Source organism: Schistocerca americana, chromosome 3 (assembly GCF_021461395.2).
Source record: "Schistocerca americana isolate TAMUIC-IGC-003095 chromosome 3, iqSchAmer2.1, whole genome shotgun sequence".
Lineage (NCBI taxonomy): Eukaryota > Metazoa > Arthropoda > Insecta > Orthoptera > Acrididae > Schistocerca > Schistocerca americana.
Genome location: NC_060121.1, coordinates 451,949,106 through 451,950,880, shown reverse-complemented (window position 1 = coordinate 451,950,880; position 1,775 = coordinate 451,949,106). Strand labels below are relative to the sequence as shown.

At 43.0% G+C, this 1,775-nt stretch overlaps 1 non-coding gene across 1 annotated transcript; it reads right to left on the bottom strand.

The window, feature by feature from the left end:
- Positions 1-1,261: 1,261 nt before the first annotated feature.
- Positions 1,262-1,336, bottom strand: Trnas-uga. The gene has a single exon. It is a non-coding gene; the product is annotated as a tRNA-Ser (tRNA).
- Between the last annotated feature and the right edge of the window lie 439 nt (positions 1,337-1,775).

The window sequence follows — 1,775 nt, the reverse complement described above, 5'->3', positions numbered from 1 at the left end:
TGAAGCGCCTAAAACCGCTCGACCACTTCGGCCGGCTATTCTTTTCATGTTGATATCAAATATCAGCAATTACTCGTAGATTACATAAAAACTGAAGTAATTGCTAAAGACATCACTTGATAACACAAACGCACTGTCTTTCTTCATTTACTTGCGCCTAGAAATGGCTGTCGAATACTGCCAAACCAAAAGGCAAGGTATCTTACTGCCTTCCGATATACGTCGCTGTCAGTTCTTCCATATGATTTGGTCGACGTAACCTGTTTCAAGTTGTGTATGACAGAGAATGTTGTAGAAAATCAATTATCTTCCTTTGCAATAAACAGAAAGATTTTCATTCTAAACTACCGAAGTTCAAAATTTTCGCAATATCAGTTCAAATTTAATATTCGCTTCTGTAATGTGGGAAAGTATTTCACAGTTGCAAAACCCGCATCCGACCCATTGACCTTACGCTTAGTCGCTGACCATAAATTCTAGCTCAGAGTGACACCAGTTTAAGTAACCTAATGTAGCGAAGACTGTTTGCCGGTGCTATTTCTCACCGGAAAATACGCAATTAACCCATTGGGCTCCATAAGTACACTGTAACAGTAATTTCTGTGTGTATGCGATGCATACGGATTGTAAAATTTAGTGGTGCTCTCTCTTCCACTTCTATATACAATATGCCTGATCCAGACGGGCCTTTTATCATCAGAGGCCCTGGGCAGTGCAACATTATACTGACAACAGTAATGTGAAACTCCCTGGCAGATTAAAACTGTGTGCCGGACCGAGACTCGAACTCGGGACCTTTGCTTTTCGCGGTCAAGTGCTCTACCAACCTTTTTTTTGTTTTTTGTTTTTTTTAATCTCATTCTGTTCGCTTTTGTTCGTTGTGTCTGCTCGGGGCGGACGCCGTAAGACATCCTTTTAAGTTCGTTGATGACCGATTAACTCAGTTATTTTGTTACAGAGGGTACATAAACCTCTGACCGAACACGCTGAGCTACCGTGCCGGCTACCAACTGAGCTACCCAAGCACGACTCACGCACCGTCCTCACAGCTTTACTTCTACCAGTATCTCGTCTCCTACCTTCCAAAACTTTACAGAAGCTCTCCTGCGAACCCTGCAGAACTAGCACTCCTGAAAGAAAGGATATTGCGGAGACATGGCTTAGCCACAGCCTGGGGGATGTTTCCAGAATGAGATTTTCATTCTGCAGCGGAGTGTGCGCTGATATGAAACTTCCTGGCACATTAAAACTGAGTGCCGGAGTGCCGGACCGAGACTCGAACTCGGGACCTTTGCCTTTCAAGGGCAAGTGCTCTACCAGCTGAGCTACCCAAGCACGACAGTAATGTCCTTTTACTGACAACCTCGCTGTTCGTTTTACGTGATTTTGTAATCATTTAAATAAAACAACATGATCCTCCAGTGGGAGACATTTCGTCCCCCTTTTCCTTCTGTGAAATTTGTCAGTAAGCTTTTTGCCTTCCAACCAGCGAAATGCGGCAGATTACGGTTGTTAAACGTTTCACAAACCACCATTTAGTCCCGTTAAGACGATTTCTTTAAACGTTGGCGTAGCTGAAGGAATTTAGTTTCTTCTTAAATCGTCCTATGCATCTACGTTCACAGATATCTCAAATAGGAAAAGCTCTTTATCCAGGTACGAAGGTTGTAAAACAAACTTCCCACAGATTGTGTCAGGTTGATCTTTTCGTCTGATAGCACTGCTTAAGTATTTTGTCTAAGAGGCATCACAAGCAGTGTTCATGTATCTGTGGG